This window comes from Furipterus horrens, unplaced genomic scaffold, assembly GCF_987537825.1.
Source record: "Furipterus horrens unplaced genomic scaffold, mFurHor1.1.pri manual_scaffold_8, whole genome shotgun sequence".
In the NCBI taxonomy this organism is placed as follows: domain Eukaryota; kingdom Metazoa; phylum Chordata; class Mammalia; order Chiroptera; family Furipteridae; genus Furipterus; species Furipterus horrens.
This window is the reverse complement of record NW_028327178.1, coordinates 28947870-28966869: the sequence shown is the minus strand read 5'-3', so window position 1 is coordinate 28966869 and position 19000 is coordinate 28947870. Positions and strand designations below refer to the sequence as shown.

The following is a 19000-nucleotide window of genomic DNA, read 5'->3' as shown; positions in this document are numbered from 1 at the left end:
AGTTTTTACTGAAGATATCATAAATCCTGAAACAGATAAAACAAATAGTGTTTGTGTCTAATACTTTGGATATTATTGCTACAAGTATGGGGGGACAATTCAAACCACAGGTCTAACGTGTAACTTAGGGTTCCTCTTGGCTCAGTGTGTGTGTATAAGAGCATATAAACATATAAGTTTCTCCATTTCTTACATCACTGTGAGGCTGTAAACAAAATGCAATGGGATGTAAAGGGCCTTTACATATAAGGTGAGTGACTAACATCCTCCAAAATGCTTTTTATTTCTGATGAACAGCACAAAATGCTAATGCCTTTCTGCCTCGTATTACTTATAAGTCATAATTTTGACATTATATCAGGAGGGCCTTCCTAATGTTTCACCTGGTAAAAAGCATACTGTGGTCTTTTAGTAAAAAAACAAACAAACAAACAAACAAACAAAAAAACACCTGCTCACCATTATCCATGTGCACTATCCCTTCAAATGCTTTAGTGCCTCCTTCACAGGCTTCTGTGTCACTCTCCTTCCTGTGTATTAGTCACATTGTATAATGGTTTCTCCAGTTTCTCCATTCCACATGTCACTGGGAGCCTATAAACAGAATGCAGTGGTCTGCTGAAGAATTGACCAGTGTGAAGTGTGTGCTGAGGTAATACCTCCCAGGTTGACTCCAGGGAACCCCTCAGTATAATAAACAGGAACCTCTGAAATGCAGATGAATGGTCCCTGCCCATGGAGTATTTTCCAGAAGGATCCAAAGTGCCCAATGTTTTTATATTGTGGGTCAGTTTATATAGAAGGTGTTTACCATGGGAAGCTTTTTCATTCGTTTCAATAATGGAATTCATTTTAGTATGTAAAATGAAATTTGAAATATTAGTTTGTTATTTGTCTTGGTTTATTCAGTTTTCTCAACAGGGTGTATTTCTTCAGTATTCCTTTTCTATTACTCCTTCTGGGTAATTTTGCTATGTGTTCTCTTGAACTATAATATGCTTCTCTTTTTATCTTTCCCCCTAAGTCACCTTGTATCTTTTACCAATTGTTTTTTAATCTGTGTTTTTTCATAATAATTTATTCTCCTTCAGTCCTACCTTAATTTTTCTAAGTTGCCTCATTTTCTAATACACTTTATTTTTATCATAATTGTCATGAATAATTAACTTTTACTGAGGGCCTACCAGGTGCATGACATTGCATTTGCTTTCCGGTCTCTCCATCTCTGTACCTATGGTATACCTCACACACTCACACACACACACACACACACACACACACACACACACCACTTTACTTGCTAGGCAGTTACTGCTCACCCTCCCCCCCTCACCTTGTAACTGACTTCTTAATCACTTGTCCTTTCCCAGGGGCACATTACAAACAAAGGGAGAAACCCAGTAGTTTCTATCACTTTCACATCTAATCTTTCTGACTGAATATGCTCTTAGGGTACATAAGCCTCCCTCCATTAACCTTTAGAATGTTTGCTGTGCTGGTTTATTTAAGTCTCTAAACACAAAGTTAAAGAATCTAGGAAACTACACTTAATATCCCAACAGGAAATGCTTTCCAAGCTTAGGACCCCTAAATGTTCTGCCTAAATTAAACTAATTACATTATCTGTCTACTGTCAAGTCAGTAAATTATATTTTTTCTCAAATATTATATCTACAGCTATACTTTATCTATAGTCTTATCTCCCCATGTAGGTTAAAGAATATTTATGTTTTTGCCTACATCTAGTACAACATGTGTTTTTAGAAGGCACTTAATTGAAATATATTCACTTAGAATAAGTCATCTCATTTTAAAGTAAGCCACATACAAGAGAAAAAAAGAATACACACACAATAATATCTGAGTACTGTGTATTCAGACTAAGAAAGTAAATTCTTTCAAGATCAAAGTCTCAGGAATCTCCTTGTTTCCTTGACTTTACAGGTAGACTTGATTTTCAGACAGGCCCTTCCCTTTTCCTTCTAGCTAAAAAAATATATATTCATCCCTCTGGAGACATCATCGTGGCTGTGCAGACACACCTGGGTTTACAGGATATAAGACTCTCACAGAGAAAGAGTAGACACTGCTTATTCCCCTTCCCCTGTGAATTACCAAACAGCAAGAGAAAAGCAAAGTTACCTACAAAGGAGTTCCCTTAAGACTGTCAGCTGATTTCTCAAAAGAAACTCTGCAGGCTGGAAGGGACTGGCAGGAAGTAGTCAAAGTAATGAAAAGCAAGGACCTACAACCAAGATTACTCTCTCCAACAACACTATCATTTAAAATGGAAGGGCAGATGAAGTGCTTCCCAGACAAGGTAAAGCCAAAGGAGTTCATCATCACCAAGCCACTATTATAAGAAATGTTAAAGAGACTTATTTAAGAAAAAGATCAAAACTATGAACATTAAAATGGCAATAAATTCACAACTATCAACAATTGAATCTAAAAAAAACAAACTAAGCAAACAAGCAGAACAGAAACAGAATCATAGATATGGAGATCATTTGGAGGGTTATCAGTTGGGTAGAAAAGGGGAAGAATGGGGGAAAAGGTGCAGAGATTAAGAAGTACAAATCGGTAGGTACAGAATAGACAAGGAGATGTTTAGAACAGTATAGAAAGTGGAGTAGCCAAAGAACTTATATGGCCTGACCCATGGACCTGAACTAAAGCGGGTATTTGCTGGAGGGAAAACAGAATACTGGGTGGAGGAGGCCAAAAGGAGAAAAATTGGGACAACTGTAGTAGCATAATCAATAAAATATGTTTGAAAATATTTTGAAAGAATATTTATACCATATTATGTTTATTTTACATGTCTTTCATTAAACAAAAGAAAGAAACATGCAAAGTTATCCAAACATTTTAATATATAAATTAAAGAAGTACATTAATATAGATGTTGGTTACCTCAAATAGTTGAATCATGTATGTTTTCATGCTATTTCACAAATCTTTCTGTATTTTTCAATTTCTCTTCACCAGATATATGATATTACCTTTTAGTGAGAAAAGGGACAACAAGTTTAACTTTTTATTATTAAACTTAACAGACAAGTGTATTTTTCACTAAGGAAAAGCCCAGACTATAACTGAATAATTATGAATTTTAAAGAGATGAAAAATTCAAAAAAAAAAACAAATTTGGGAATTAAGTTCTATAAGTAAGGCAAAATGATTCAAGGTTCACAATAAGTTATCTGTTATATGTCGTCATAAATTTCACAGCGCTTATTAAAAATTTTCTGTGATGTGTCAACAGCAGGAAATCACAAAGAAACCCCTATTATTTATAGCACCATTAATATAATTCAAAAGAGGGGTGTATGTTTCAAAAACATCTTAAGGGTTAAATAGAATATCTTGATACTGAATTATATAACTTGAGATAGCCTGCAACAGCCTTGTTCTTTTGTAAGAAATTTTTATGAATAGAATAGATACTAATCTGATTAATATTTTTTAGGTCAGCTGCTCAAAGTTGCCAAAAAAACTATGTGCTTGCAAAAAAATTGTTCATTTCACAATCTCTTTTTTGTTGTTGTTGCTGTTAATTAACAAGTTTTTTTACTTTCCTTAAAAATAAAACACAATATCATAAAAAAATAACACTTTTAAAATGTGGCCCCCCCAAAATTGCATTTGCAGAGGTTCAAGTTGTTTTCCCTTGTGTTACTTTTATTAACATCGACAGCCAGGGTTCTTTGTAGCCATGCTGCTTAACTCAAGCTTGGGACCTCAGAATCCATTATCATACCTTGAGTTTGTGGGAAATGAGGTGCTCTCATGTCTGAAGAGAGAGCAGTGAAGCAAATAACCTTCCAAGCTCCCTCCCCTCTCTTCGGGTCCAGGGCTTGGCAAATCGACTTTCTGGGGTACATTCTGAAGCATTGTGTGGCAAAAACTGTTTCTCCCTGGTGATTGAATTCTTCATACGAAATTAAGTGGGTCATACCAGCACAGATTATGTTACAAATTTTGTTCACACTGAGCAAGAAGTTAATCTTAACATTTGCAAAAGGGGATTTAAAACTTTCTGAAACCAAATACAGTATACTGACATCATATTCTCTAATGCTTAGAGAATTCAAACAAGTCCCTTTAATATCTGACAACGGTTGTTTGCTAACCATATTAAATGCTGTAGTAGCAGTCCACATGAAAGAGATAAATAATTGACTCTTAACTTTACAAAATGAAGAACAATTAGATACATAATCAATCTGTCGGAGAAAAAGGCACAAGGTAAAGACTCCTAAGAAATGAAAGCTAACAGTGGAAGAGCCTCTGTTCAGCCAGCCACACATGAGAACAGTTATGAATTATTCAAATTGTGGTTCTATTAGTCTTTCCTTCATCAACCATTCTGAAGAGGATTAGGAGGTGCTGATTTTCCAGGGCATGTGCTTCTTGCCTTTTTGCCGGTTCTGCCTTCCTTATACTCTTTATAGGGCTGTGTCACCATGAGTCACACTATTTGGATAATCTCTACTGATTTGTTTGTAGGGCTTTTTTTTTTTTTTTTTTTTTTTAATGATAGAAAAATCGTGCAATATGCGTCCTTCCTTTTATTCTTCCTGGCAACTTCCTATGATGAAAATTTTTTCTTTGCCCCATTTTTTTTTTTCTTTAATCCCTGGCTCCTTCTTTTCACTATAAGTCTTCAAAGAGATCTTAATGTTAATTTTCCTATGCAGTTGGCTTTGGTGTCAGGTAATTTCCTGAGTTAGATGACTGTGGAGAAAAGCAGCTAAAAGTCTGTATCGTGAGCAGTTTATAGCCCTTGTTACAGATCAAGGTGACCTTTTAAAAGCAACAGTTAACCCAACATCAATAAATTGTTTAAAATATGATCTGAGTATGTAATCCTTATTCTAAAGGTTTTTATGATAAAAATTCCTTATACCCCATTTTAATTTGAAAAAAATTGACCATTTCTTGAGACCCCAATATAAATATCAACATAAACTTCTTTACTTAATGTATTTTTCTTTTATATTAAAAAGTTCTTTAAACCAACTACCAAGTTTAACACTCTTCCCACAATTCATTTTGCACTGGGAATATGTGGAAACTTTAGACTGGTCAGAGCCCCCTAGATAGTTTGTAGCTGGAAACAACGCTAGCTATGTGTCTGAAATGATCATTGTATTTATATTGTGTCATTACCCAAACTCATATTATGAAGCATATGATTGATTGATAATGTGTATCTGGTTGAAAATGACAATTTTATCAGCAAGGGAAGGTCAGTCATTAATGAACTTTCTCTTCCCTCTTGTTCAAAATTCATGAACATTTTTACTAAATAATACTAGCCATAGTTTATTGAGTACTTGGTATGTTTCAAGCTCAGTTCTTGCTGTTTTTCTTGGACTACCTGATTTAACCTTTTTCACAAATCTTTAAAGTAGGAATTTTACAGAAGAGCAACCAAGGTTTAGAGAGCTTAAATAATATATGGGTTAGAGTCTGGTTTCAAACCCATGTCTGTGTAACTGCACGGTTGTTCTTCTGAAGAGCTCCTCTCCCTTGCCTCCCTTTGCATGTGGAATACTAATGAAAAGCCTGTGCAGATGCCTTAAGAGTTCAACCCAGCAGATAATGCAGTGAATATCATGGAGGTGTCTTCTACTAGACTGAAGTAAAACATTCATCCCCTGCTTTAGACATTCAAGAAATAGCCACTGGCCCCAGGACTCTCATCAGACTTCCTTAAAGAACTGGGAATAAACTGTAGGAGATTTTTTGAATCTTAATTATGTAGCCATTGGTTTGTAGGTCCCAGGATTGTTCCGAGTTGATAGTCTCCACTCCAAGACCTCTACTCTTTTTATTTTCTTTCTTTTTTTTTTTTTTTTTTTGAGAGAGAGAGGAAGGGAGAGAGAGACGGAGAGACAGAAAGAGAGAGAGGAATACCAATTTTTTGTTACACTTGTTTATGCATTCATTGGTTGCTTCTTATATGCACCCTGATGGGGAATCAACCCACAAAATATGGCATGTCAGGATGATGCTCTAACCCACTGAGCTACCCCACCAGGGCCAAGACCTCTACTCTTAATGTAGAAACCCAACTCTAGTTTGGTTGATTCTAGCTACCTGTATTACCACAAATCCAAATCTGTGATCATATTAAATAGAACTGAAATCTAATCTGTTTAAGTAATGTTTAAACATAGGGTCTTGATGGAAAAAAGAATGAAAAAATTTACCTCCCACCTCTGAGCTGTGATTAGAAGTCTGCTCTAGAAAAACTTTGCAGACTAGCCTTTCCTATACAAATGTGGTGTTTTCAGCATCTGTATGTATGGATCACAGAAATACATATATTTTAGATTTTTAAAGGAGCTGTGAGATTATTGCTGCATTTCTTATTGAGTTAGCAAATGGCCTTTAAAATTATTTGGTTAACAGAAGTAGCAGATAATGATCAGTATTTCAGGGGATTAGAAGCAACTTAAAACTGCAAATACTTATTTCATTAGTTAATTTCAATCCTTTGTAGAACTTCTATTCTTAAACCTCCATTATTCCTTTTTCTTTTTTCTTTTTCTTGTTCACGAAGTTGAGTCAGCAACAAAAATATATTCAAATTAGACTTGTCATACAGACAAAAAAAATCTGACTTTGTCAGGGTGGGTGGAGAGGAAAAAAGCAACTTTTTGTCAGTCTTTTGTATTTCAGCAGCTGGATTCATTGCTACCATGGTAACGGACCACATGATGAGGTGTATTAGATTGCTGTGTGTTGAGTACAAGGGGAAGAATGAACACAGCGTTTTATTGAAGTTAAAGGTTACTTTAGAGTTTCTTCTGTGGAAATGTGTAAGGTCAAATACTATAGTTTTCAGCATATGTAGTACTTCAGAGGAAGAATTAGGGGCATGGTGGTGCATTTAACTACAAAACCAGGTAAGGTACAATGGGATCTATGAAATTGAACTCTTATTTCTGTCGCGGTGGCATAACTTGCCGGGAGGAATTTCACTGTCGCCCCCACCCCACCCCCACATGGGCGCAGGACAAATTTCTCCCATTCCCCCCTCCTAGCCCCCCTTCAAATCTATGTTTTTAATTTGAAAGTCTAAAGCGTTGTGAATTTTTATAGTTCTATGGTAATGTGTGTGAGGGTGTGTATGCAAGTAAAAGAAAGAAAAACTGGAAAGGAAGTAATACAAATGCAATGATTAGTGTTGTCAGACCAATGTAAAACTGAGCAGTGCTTCCTTGTTTTGTCCTGTTCTTACAGGGGACCTTATTAGTGGCTTTGGATCCAAGCTGTTTGGCTCTTATATACTAACGTAAGCAGCAGAACAAAGTTCTTCAGCATGTTATTTAGTGTACTTACTGTATCTGGGCTTTGTCCTCTTTCACCGAGTCCCTGCCAGCCTCATCCAGCATGAATAGTTCGGTTTGATATAATTTTCACAACATGTTTTATTTCCATTAGTATTCTGTTCTTTCCGGCACTGTGGTCGTATCTGTCTTAGAGGATTTAAAAATAGAAGTAAATACAATACGGGTTAGTGTAAAATGAACTCTTTCGCTTAGAGGCTGGTAAGAGCAGAATGTAAACAATTCAGTGCGGCTTCATGAAGCATCAATTCCCAGAACGCAGAAGCCTCCTCCTGTCGTGTTTACAGGTCACCTTAGAGCTTGCTTCCAAAGGGGAGGCTTTGATAGGCTAAGAGCAAGTTAAAGAAGAAAATTTCTTCATTAATGACTGATTTTGGTTTCTTGCTCATAGTTTCCACTTATGGTTGATGTTTGCGTTTCTCATAAGACATGATGATTTACTTTAATTCTTTTAGCTAAGGGTAACCTATGCAACTTCTGCCCTTTTAAAACAAAGTTAACTTAGCAGCTTTAGAGACAACACCTAACTAAACAGTAGCAGAGCCTCACTGTTTTCAAGTATATTCACTGTTTAGTATTCACTGGAGTATTCTCTCATACAGAAAAGCCTTTGAAAAATACTTTGTTAGCTAAAATCAATTATTTGCCACTAATTGGCGTTGGTGGTGATAAAAGCCAACAAATTATCCCAAGTTTGGTCATATACCATTCTTTCTTCAAAAGGGGAAACTTGGATTTTGTTAAATCCATTTATGCTCTGTATTTTCATTGTTATTTCCTTAGTCTTTCTACTTTTCACACATTCAGCCCATCTTCTAAATTTGAGCAAGGGGTTATAATCGTTATTCAAAACACTTTTTTGCCATACTGCAAATAAAGGAAACTAATTCTATGACAATAAATATCAAAAGCATTATAATAACACCGAACATTTATAAACTGCCATACTTGTATTTGAATTCATTCTTTCCTTTTCCCTTTTTTCCTTGAATGCAGAATAAGCTATGAGCACGTCCTCCAAAACAAAGTATTTTCACTACATAAATTGTTACTACGTAAAAATAGGAAGTTCCCAGGAATTGTCAAAAGGTGGTACCAGGTAAAATATTTTATATGGGTGAAATTCTCGATACTGACTACACCCAAGGTGAAAGTGGTCTTTTATTTTTTCTATTGTTACTTTTTAAAAAAGATTTTATTTATTTAGTTTTAGAGAGAGGGGAAGGGAGGGAGAAAGAAAGGGAGAGAAACATCAATGTGTGTTTGCTTCTCACATGCCCCCAACTGGGGACCTGGCCCCACAACCCAGGCATGGAATCAAACCAGCGACCCTTTAATTTGCAGGCTGGAACTCAATCCACTGAGCCACACTTTTTTATTAAATGAAAAATAAAAGGAGGGAGGGAAAGAGGAAGAGAAATACAGAGACAGCTGCAGAGAGATGACACGAGAAAAGAAAGACAAAAGGTAGAGATAAACATATAAATGATGTCTTAACCAAACTCTCTTCTCTCCCTTCAGTATTGGAATGGGTTATATTGAGAAATAGAGCTGTATGGATGAAATGAAATCAGTAAAAGGTACTATGATTCTAGTATTCTGCGTTTCAAGTGCATGATTCAGCATATAGTTGTTTTCTATTAATTAAAATGAAAACAAGTTCTTATAGTTGATGTTGTTTCAGTCCTTGTTACCGTGGGTTAAGATACCAGCCAGTATTAACATTAGAGCTAGAAGGGTGTAAAACTCAATATACATACAAGTTTCTGTGGTCTGTATTCACCTGCCACCACACCATATATCCATATCATTTCTGTGGTCAACAAAACTGAGAGGTCCATAATATGGAATTTTATTTTATTTTGTAATAAGAATTGTATTTTAAGGCGTATAATAATGATTTGATATATATATATATATGTAGTGAAATGATTAATAAAGTCAAGCTAATTAACATATCTTCTCAAATAGTTAACAATTTTGGGTGTGTAGTGAGAGCAGATTTCCAATATACAGATTAACTATAGTCACCAGGCTGTACAGTAGCTCCTTAGATTTGTTCACCCTACATTACTGCAATTTTGTACCCTTTGACCAACGTCTCCCTATTTCTCTCACCCCACCCCCACCCTGCCCTGGTAACCACTGTTTTACATACTCTCTGCTTCTATGTATTTGACATTTTGGATTCTAATATAACTAAGATCATAAAGTATTTTTCTTTCTGTGTCTCATTTATTTCGCTTAGTAGAATGTCCTCCGTGTTCATCCATTTTGTTGCAAATGGCAGGATCTCCTTTTAAAAATCTGAATAATATTCCATTGTATGTATATAGCATAATTTCTTTACCTGTTACTGTGTTGATGAACACTTAATGTTTTTTTCTAAACTTTGGTTATTGTGAATAATGCTGCAATAAACACAGGAGTGCATACCTCACTTCCAGGTGCTAACTCTGCTTCTCTTGAGTATATACTCAGAAGAGGGATTACTGGATCATATGGTTGTTCTATTTTTAGTTTTGGGGTTTTTTGTTTTTTTGTTTTTTTTAAAGAACTCCGCATTCTTTTCCATAATGGCTGTATGGCAGATCCTCTTACAGTTGTTTTGATACTTACATTGTTAAGAGGCAAAATGATTTTTGATGCAATTGCTTTAAATTAGAAATTTTGCCTGTATTGTTTAATTGAATCATATTTTTCTCAACCCTTGTTTAAATCATGCTTTCTTTTTAATTTTGAATGGTTGGTAGTGTATTAATGATTCTTAACAATTTAGCGTTAATTTCTAGACCTACCTAGACTCTCTGACAAATAACTAATTATCTGTAAATGTTTACCTTTATTAAGAAGATAAATGTTCTACACAGTCATGATAAAGGAGAATCATATTAACTATTGTAGCCTCATCTATAAAATTAATGATAATCTTTGAGCCCTGAGACAATATTTCTAAAATCAATAAAGACCAAGCCAATAATTCAATATCATTTTTAGATATTACATTTTTAGAACTTGCTATTTTAAACCTAAGACTTTATCAATAAAATGGATTTATTATTAACTACCATGTAATTTTTCTTTGAAAAGAATTGGACTCTTGTTTTAATATTCTAAAATGTTTCAAAATTTTTTAAAAAATAACGGTACCATGATCACAGTCATGATGATGATGATGACAATAATGACTTAATTCAGAGGGTAAGACAGACTTCATTAAAAAGCTTTAAGTTCTGTATATAGAAAAAGGCCAATGTTTTTAGAAAGTGGAAAATTCTTCATTATTATTATTTTTAAGTATATTTTATTGATTATGCTATTATAGTTTTCACAGTTTTTCTCCTTTGCCCCCCTCCACCCATTACTTCTCTTCTCTCCAGCAACCCACCCCTCTTAGTTCACGTCCATGGGTCATGCATACAAGCCTTTGGCTTCTCCATTTACTTTACTATTCTTAACATCCCCTGTCTATTTTGTACCTACCAGTTATGCTTCTTGATCCCTGCACCTTTTACCCCCTTTATCCTGCTTCCCCCTCCTCACTGATAACCCTCCATATGCTTTCCATGTGTGTGGTTCTGTTCCTGTTCTGGTTGTTTGCTTAGTTTGTTATTGTTTTTTAGATTCATTTGTTGATAGTTGTGAATTGGTAATTTAACTGTTCATAGTTTTGATCTTCATTTTCTTAAATAAGTCCCTTTAACATTTCATATAATAATGGCTTGGTGATGATGACCTCCTTTAGCTTTGCCTTGTCTGAGAAGCACTTTATCTGCTCTTTCATTCTAAATGATAGCTTTGCTGGATAGAGTAATCTTGGTTGTAGGTCCTTGCTTTTTATTGCTTTGAATACTTCTTGCCAGTCCCTTCTAGTCTGCAAAGTTTCTTTTGAGAAATCATCTGACAGTCTTATGGGAACTCCTTTGTAGGTAACTCTCTGCTTTTCTCTTGCTGCTTTTAAGATCCTTCTTTTTATCTTTAACCTTTAGCATTTTAATTATGATGTGTCTTGGTGTGGTCCTCTTTGGGTCTAGCTTGTTTGGAACTCTCTGTGCTTCCTAGATTTGTATGTCTATTTTCTTCAGCAGATTAGGGACATTTTCCTTCATTACTTTTTCAAATAAGTTTCCAATTTCTTGCTCTTCCTCTTCTCCTCCTGACACCCCTATGATTTGGATATTGGTACATTTAAAGTTGTCCCAGAGGTTCCTTAGCCTCTCCTCATTTTTTTCAGTTTCTTGTTTCTTCATTCTGTACTGGTTAACTGTTTATTTCTTCCTTATGTTCCAATACATTGATTTGAACCCTAGCCTCCTTCCTTTCACTATTAGTTCCGTGTGGTTTTTTCTTCATTTCACTTAATCTAGCCTTCACTTCTTCACTTATGTGTTTGTTGTACTCATGTGTTTGTTGTACTCAATCATTTCTGTGAGCATTGATATCACCAGTGTTTTGAACTCTGCATCTGTCAGATTGGCTATCTTCTCCTTGTTTAGTTCTCCTTCTGGATCCTTAATCTGCTTCCTCTTTTGGGCCATACTTCTCTGTCTCCTCAACCTGACAGCCTCCTCTGTTTGCCTCTGTGTCTAAGGTAGAGTTGTCACACCTATTGTGTTGTAAGGAGCGGAGCCTTAGGTATTCATCAGTGCAAGGCACCTGGATTAACAGCCTTGTGGCACTGTATGTAGCGGGTCTGAGAGGGGAAAATGCTGCTTGCCCCTTTTCCAGTCACTTTGCCCACTTCCCATATGCAACTGGTGCCCCTCTAGCTATTACCCTGGTGATGGTTCCCAGAGTGGGTGGGTTTGCACCTAAGACCATGGAGGCATCTACATGGACTCTCCTCAGAAACTGGCAGTTCCTTCTTCCGCCCCAACCCCCACTTGCTTTCACAGCCAGAAGCAATGAGGCTTTATTTTCCCAGTGCCTGAACCGTGAGCTGAGTGGTCTGGCCTGGGGCTGGGAGTACTCCCCAGGTGTCCCTCCCAGCTTTTATAATGTAGGACTGCTTGTTCCATTGGCCAGCCGCAGCCTCTGCCTTGTCTTCACCACAACACCATGTCCTCTCTACCCCTGCACCCCAGCTCCACCCCTCCTATTGTATGGATGAGTATTACTTCTTTATATCTTTGTTTGTTGGACTTCTATGCAGTTCGATTTTTCTGGCAGTTCTGGTTGTTTATGTTTTGAGGTTGATATAATTCTTCTTATGGTTGTGCAAGGAGGGGAGCGTATCTACTTATGCCTCCATCTTGGCCAGAAGCTGAAAATCATTCGAAAGTGGAAATTTCTAATGGATAGTATGATTTTCAGATATTTACTCCCAAATTTAATCAATTCCTTTAATAGTATTTATAAATTATTAACAATAGATCTCTTGTTAATGTTCTTATCAGAGTTTACTATAAAGTATGTTGACAGTTCAGTGGGAATAGATGTATTTATCAATAATGATTAAAGTAATCAAGAACTGTCTAATGTGTGGACAAGTATCTGATGGAGAGAGAAAATTGTTGCTAGGAATAAATTACATTTTTAATATAGAAAAAGGGACAACAGATTGGTCTTACTTTCATGATATTATTAGCTTGATACATTTTAGATTAATATTATTTTAATAATTTCCCACTATCTGGCATGCATTTTTTTATGTTCACTATTGATGGCATTTTAATAATTTAATTATCTTTTTAAATTTTAAATCTTTTTTTAAATAACAATATTTTTTGTCTGACACCTATTAACTTTTGTTTGTTTAGGGAATAATTATACTCAGAAAAACAACTTGCCTCTGCCTATCACTCACATAAAAGAAAATACCATATAAATTGGCAATGCCAATATTAAATGTGGATTCATCAAAGTAGTAGAAGAAAATATAGAACTTAATACAGAAAAATATACCTTTAAAGGGAGAAACCATAAAGACATAGTTAGATGAAAAGTTATTACTCCTGGAAAATGCTATAAGCAAAATTAAAAAAAAACAAATACAAAGCTAGAATCAATATTTGAAACATATATAAAAGAGAAAAAGTGTGTATTCATAATATATAAGGTCTCATAAATTAATAAGAAAAATAGTCCTAATACTATAATTATTTTATCCTCACCTAAGAACATCGTTACTGCTTTTAGAGAGAAAGGAGGGGAGGGAGAGAAAGAGAGAGAGAAACATTGATGTGAGAGAAAAACATCCATCAGTTGGTTGCCTCTTGTATTTGCCCCAACCAGGGACAGAACCCACAACCTTTTAGTAACAGAATGACACATCAACCAAATGAGCTGCACCAGCCAGGGCCTAATTGTTTTTTTTTTGTTTTGTTTTGTTTTTTAATGTGTTTTATTGATTATAATATTACATTTGTCCCAATTTCCCTTCCCTCTGCTCCCCTCCACCTTGTGGTCCCCCTCCCTCCAATTGTCCCCCCCTTTTAGACCATGTCCATTAGTTGTGCATATAGTTCTTCTCAACCTCTCTCTGTCTATTCCATTCCCTCCTACCATGATCCTTAATTCTTATATCATCTCCCTCCCTCTCCCTGTTCCCCCTCCCTGTTGACCTCCCCCCAATATGTTCCCCGTACCTATAGTTCTTTTTCCACTCTCGTTGCCTGTTTAGTTCGCCTTTGTTTCAATTCCCTAGCTTCTGTTGTTTCTTGTGATGCAGTTTTCATTTTAGATTTCATAGTTTTGATCCTCCTTTTTCTAAACCAGCCCCTTTAACATCTCATATAACAGTGGTTTGGATCTAATGAACTCTTTCAGTTTTATTTTGTCCTGGAAACACTTTCTCTGCCCTTCTGTTCTGAATGACAATTTCGCTGGATAGAGTATTTGTGGTTGTAGGTTTTGGATTTTCATTACTTTGAATATTTCTTGCCAGTCCCTTCTTGCCTGCAGGGTCTCCCTTGAGAAGTCAGCTGATAGTCTAATTGGGACCCCTTTGTACATGATTCTTTTCTTCTCTCTTGCTGCTTTTAAGATTCTCTCTTTATCTTTAATTTTTGACATTTTGATTATAATGTGTCTTGGAGTGGTTCTCCCTGGGTCCAGTTTTTTTGGAATTCTCTGTGCTTCCTGGACCTGTAAGTCTATTTCCTTCCCCAAGTTTGGGAAGTTCTCCTTTATTATATTTTCACTCAATTTTTCAAGTTCTAGTTCGTCTTCTTCGTTCTCTGGCAAGCCAATGATTCTTATGTTGGGCCTTTTATAGCTGTCCCAGAGGTTTCTGATCCTCTCATCGTTGCTTCCCGTTCCTTCTCTATATTCTGGTTTGTTGAGATGAACTCTGGATTTTTTTTCCTCACACTCTGTCTCGTATGTGGTTTTGTTCCTTTCGTTATGAGTGTTTTTCGCTTCTTTCTCATCTTTTTCCAGATCTTTTGTTAATTCTGTAAGCCACCTGATAACAATGGCCCTGAACTGAGCCTCTGACAGGTTTCTTATCTGTTCATCTGTCAGATTCCTCATCTGTTGCCTGGTGAGTTGTGCCACCGGGACTTCTATAGTTGTCCGCCTCATTTTGACAGATGCGTTTTGTTTTCTTGGGCCGGCAATAGGGGGCAGTGCCTGTGTACTCGTCACGACCCAGCGACAGACGGCAATCCACAACCTTTCTCGCCAGCGCTTTGTCGTCACTGCCCAGCGACCAGTGGCGATCCGCAACCTATTTCGCAGCCCTGTGGCGCTTTCTGTGGGGGCGGGGGTCCAAGATGGATTCACACAGTTATTCCGCTAGGAGACCGGGATCCGTCCTCCCGCCCCCCTGGGCCTCACTGTTTAAGGCGATGTGGTGGCTGCTTTCCCCAGCGTTGGGGTCGCGAGCTGCCAGGGTTCGACTGCAGCCGGGATCGTTCTCCCTGCCGCTGGGATTGCTCTCCCTGCCGCTGTCCCTGGTGCGACCGCAAACAGCACTGCCCCCTTTCGCTCGTCCTACCTGCCCAAAGAGCGCCGCTGGTTTATAACTTCATACGTTGGGCTTCCGTGTAGCTTTATTTTCTGGAATTTCTAGTTATCTTTTGTTTTGAAGTAGTTGTAATCCTCTTTAGTTGTAGAGGGAGACTGAGTGTGTCCGTCTAAGCCTCCATCTTGGCCGGAAGTCCTTATGGTTTGGCCTAATTGTTTTTGAGAGTTTATTTTTTAGAGTAGTTTTAGATTTGCAACAAAATTGAGGAGGAGATACAGAGATTCTCCATATATCCCCTGCCACCACACCTGCATAGCCTTCCCTATTATCAGCATTACCCACCAGAATGGTACATTTTTTTTACCAAGAACCAACATTAACACATTATAATCATCCAAAGTTCATAGTTAACCTTAGTATTCACTCTTGGTATTTAAATTCTGTGGGTTTGGACAAATGTATAGCAATATGTATCCATCATTATAATATACTATAGTGTTTCACAGCCCTAAAACACTTCTATAATCTGTTTGTATCATCCATCTTTGCTCTCCTCCTGGAAACCACTGATATTTTTATTATCTCCATAGCTTTTCCTTTTCCATAATGCCATATAGTTGAAATCACATAGTATGTAGCCTTTTGGATTAATTCCTTTACTTAATAATAAGTATTTAAGGTCTTCTGTGTTCTTTTTTTCATGATTGCTAGTTCATTTCTTTTTAGCACTGAAAAATATTCCATTATCTAGATGCACCAGTTTATTAATTCATTCATCTACTGAAGGGCAACCTGGTTGCTCCCAAGTTTTGGCAATTATGAATAAACTGTTAAAAATACTCATGTGCAGGTTTGTGTGTGGACATAAGTTTTCAACTCCTTTGAGTAAATACCAGGTGTGCAATTGTTGGATCATATAGTAAGATTATATTTAGTGTTGTAAGAAACCATCAAACTGTCTTCCAAAGTAGCTGTACTATTTTGCATTCCCAATAGCAATGAATAAGTGTTCCTGCTGCTCAGCATCTTCACTGGTATTTGATGGTGTCAATGTTCTGAATTCTAGCCATTCTAATAGGTATACAGTGGTATCTCATTGTTATTTTAATTTGCATTTCCCTGATGACATATGATGTGGTCATCTTTTCCTGTGTTATTTGCCATCTTCTTTGGTTAAATGTCTGTTTAGGTCGTTGCCCATAGTATTTCAGTCAGGTTGTTTGTTCCATTATTGTTGAGTTTTAAGAGTTCTTTGTATATTTTAGACAATGGTTTCTAACAAAAGGACTCAACAATAAGGGAATAAACAACTTGATTAAAATGCAGGTCTTTTGAAAATATTTTCTCCCACTCTGTGGCTTTTTTTTTTTTTTCAGTCTCTTGATATTGTCTTTCACATAGCAGAAGTTTTAAATTCTAATGAAGTCCATCTTATCAGTCATTTCCTTCATGGATAATGTCTTTGGTATTGGATTTAATAATTATTTTTTAAATATATACAAATTAAACAAATAAATGCTATTTTAATCTTTAGGAAGTATTTTTAAAAGAGAGAAACAGGAAAAGGAAAGGGAGTTAATACCCAATGTCAGGGAGAGTGTAGAAAACATGAACTGTCATAAACTGCTATTGAGACTATACATTGATACTTTGAGGGGAATTGGCTCAACCTGGCAATGTGTAGCAAAGGCTTTAAAAATTACATACTCTTGGACCCAACATTGCTATTATGAGGAAAATAACCTAACAAAATGAAGTCACACATACATACAAAGTTTTTTCATTGTTATAGTGTTTATAAGTGTCAATAAGAGGAGTCATTTAGAAAAGAAAATCTGAGAAATATAAAAAATACACCAGCTTATATTTCTGATTTGATAGCTATAAAAGTATAAGAAGTCATAGACATGACTCTGTGGTCACCTAACTGTTCCACTTCTTTACTCTTCAGATAGAACATGTGTAAGCAACATGGTATAGAGAAAAGGATCTTGGCTTAAGTGCCAGAATGCTTGGGTCTGCTATGGACTAGCTGAGTTAATGTAAAAGTATACAAATATAAGGCATTATTAAAACCCTAATGTGAGAGAGCAGACAAGTCTGACTCCATTTATCCATCCATATGCATTTCTCTTCACAACTGATGTTGCAAATAAAACCTCCCACATCGAATGTGGGAGGAAGGATGCATTTTTTAAATTTTCACAGAAAAGAAAAGCAAAATGATAAAATCTGGAATTCCTTAGAAACAGTGAAATATTTTTGAATAGGATATTCAATTATTATTGTTTGAAATTCATTCAAAAGGAATTTCTGCTCACATTAGGATGGACAGAGTGTCATAGGTCTTGAAAGTAATCTGGCATGTAGGCCTAGTGGAGAGGGTAGCAATGTAGAGAAGTGTTGTTCAATAGAATCTTCAGTGGTCCTAGAAATGCCTATATCTGCAGTGTCTGATATTGTAGCGACTAACCACATGTGGCAGTTGAGCACTCGAAATATAACTAGTGTGACTGAGGAAATGAAATTTCTAATTTTACTTAATGCTAAGTTATTTAAATAGCCATGTGGACAGTGCAGCTCTTGAATAGAGTACAATAAATAGGGTCTTTTATTTAATGTAGGGATTCATTTCTTATATCTCTGATGAATTAAGGTGACACAGGATGAGAAGGTGAATATATTTTATGAAATTTCTCTTTCATTCAAAGAAATAATCATCAAAAGATCCTTTTACTTAGTGGCTATAATTTCAAGATTTCCCAGAGAAGTCTTTGTCTTAAAATATGCTATAGCTTGCTCAGTTAAGAATTCCAGTGTTCATGCATTGTCTCATTTACTAAATAAAAACCACTTGATTTTAATTTATATGTGTCAGTGTGTGAGAAAAATGCACAGTTTTTCTTTATTATCACACTACTGACATGCAATATCTCTGACACCAGATGCGTGGATTTTCCACACCAAGAAATTCTAACTACCTACAGTTAGTGTCAAGTCCCACAGGTTAAGGACAAAGCCTCACAAGACTGCCCCACCCCCATTTCACATGCTACTTGGAAGTCCAGGTCATCATCTATGCTTCTGACCGACTGACTATAAATCAGAGGTTCCCACAACCCCTTTCTCAGGTTTGATCATTTGCAAGAATAGCTCACAGAACTCGAGGAAACAGTCATGTTTACCAGTTTATTATGTAATAAAGAATATGATAAAAGATACAGATGGACAGCTACATGCAGGGTTACATAGGACAAGCTCTAGAAGGGTCCTGAGCACTAGTGCTTCTGTCCCTGTGGGTTTGGCATGCACCCCCCTCCCAGCACATGGATATGTTCATCAACCCAGAGGCTTTCCAAACCTGATACTTCCGCAATTTTTATGGAGGCTTCATCTTCCTGGCACAATCAATCATGAAGCAAACTACCAGCTCCTCTCCCCTCCTTGGAGTATGTTAATAGGCCTGAAAATTCCACACTTCTAGGCAAGGCTTGGTTTTACTGGTGACCACCTCCCATCCTGAAACTATACCGGGACTCACCAGGAGCCACCTCACTAGAGCAAAAGACACTCCTTTTGCCTAGAAAATTCCAGAAGACTTAGGAGCTTTTTATCAAGAACCAGAGACAAACACTAGATATCAGAAGAAAAGATGCTGCCACTGTCCTTATCACTTAGGAAATTATAAAGGCTTTAGGAGCTCTGTACAGGAGACTGGGAGCAGAGA

At 36.5% G+C, this 19000-nt stretch overlaps 1 protein-coding gene across 2 annotated transcripts in view; it reads left to right on the top strand.

The window, feature by feature from the left end:
* DTNA (dystrobrevin alpha) overlaps positions 1–19000 on the top strand; it is a 271240-nt gene that overhangs the window by 79468 nt on the left and 172772 nt on the right. The gene's annotated exons all lie outside the window — the stretch shown is intronic.